Source organism: Alexandromys fortis, unplaced genomic scaffold, assembly GCF_014885135.2.
Source record: "Alexandromys fortis isolate MF-2015 unplaced genomic scaffold, M_Fortis_MF-2015_v1.1 scaffold_72, whole genome shotgun sequence".
Classification (NCBI taxonomy): Eukaryota; Metazoa; Chordata; class Mammalia; order Rodentia; family Cricetidae; genus Alexandromys; species Alexandromys fortis.
The window spans coordinates 6,977,269-6,978,537 of record NW_026067969.1 but is presented as its reverse complement, the minus strand read 5'-3'; positions in this window follow the sequence as shown (position 1 = coordinate 6,978,537).

Genomic DNA, 1,269 nt, shown 5'->3' with positions numbered 1-1,269 from the left:
CTCATTACAGATGGTTGTGAGCCACCATGTGGTTGCTGGGAATTGAACTCAGGACCTTTGGAAGAGCAGGCAATGCTCTTAAGCGCTGAGCCATCTCTCCAGCCCCTGCTGCATCATTTTAGCAACTACATTAAGGTGTTGCATTTTGAACTCTTGATTCTTCTTCACTGACCTGTTTGTCTAACCATGCACCAGCACCATGTTGCTTGGATTCTGCTGCTTTGCAATGAATTTTACAGAATCTTCTATTTGTCTTGTTTCTGAGACAAAGTTCGTAGTCCAGGTTGGCCTTGGTACTTCTGCCTCTTTCTCCTGAGTATCTGGAATTACAGATCCTAAAATAATTCTTTTTAACATTGCTTTTGCTAAGTTGGGTTTCTTGAAATACATGTGATGGTGGGAGATGTGCTTACCAGTGTGCGCACATGTGGAGATCAGAGGAAGTCAGGCGTCTCTCTCTCCATTTTAGCCGCAGCTGGTCTGGAGGTCACGCTGTAGACCAGACTGACCTGCCTCTGCCTCCTGAGTGCTGGGGAGCGCATCATCACACTATCTGATCTCACTGAACCTGGGGCTCACAGCTTCATCTAGGCTGGATGGCCAGCAAGCCTGAGAGCTTCCTGTCCCCATCTCCAGCTCTGGGGTTAGATAGGTGTGTACCTCCACAGCTGGCTTTGTCTTAATGCTCGGGATCTGAATGCAGATGCTCAGCGGGCACAGCAAGCACTTTATTCTGGAGCCATCTCACCGGTGTGTGGATCCTGCTTGGGAGCTGGCACTGAGCAGCCAGCAGGGAAGTGGGGATGATGCTCACTTTGTAGTCAGGTGGGCTGGGGAGTATTTGGGCTTTTTTATGTTTGGTCTTTTTCACTGTTTGGAAGCATTACCATCTCCATGACACTGCCTCTGCCCATCCATGAGGACGGCTTTCCTTTGGTCGCTCCAAACTGTTTTGAACATTTTTAGAATAAAGTTTCCACGTATCAACCTCTTCCTAAGTGTTTTATTCTTCTTAGTAAATGGCACTGTTTTCTTCTGCACTACTGATTAAAAACGTATAGAAACATGATGGATTGCCACGTGGTAGTGGCACACTTCTTTAATCCCAGCACTTGGAAAGCAGAGGCAGGCAGATCTCTGTGAGTTCCAGGACAGCCAGGGCAACACAGAGAAACCCTGTCTTGAAAACCCAAAAGTGAAAATATTAAACAAAGCCAGGCGATGGTGGCGCACACCTTTAATCCCAGCACTCGGGAGGCAGAGGCAGGC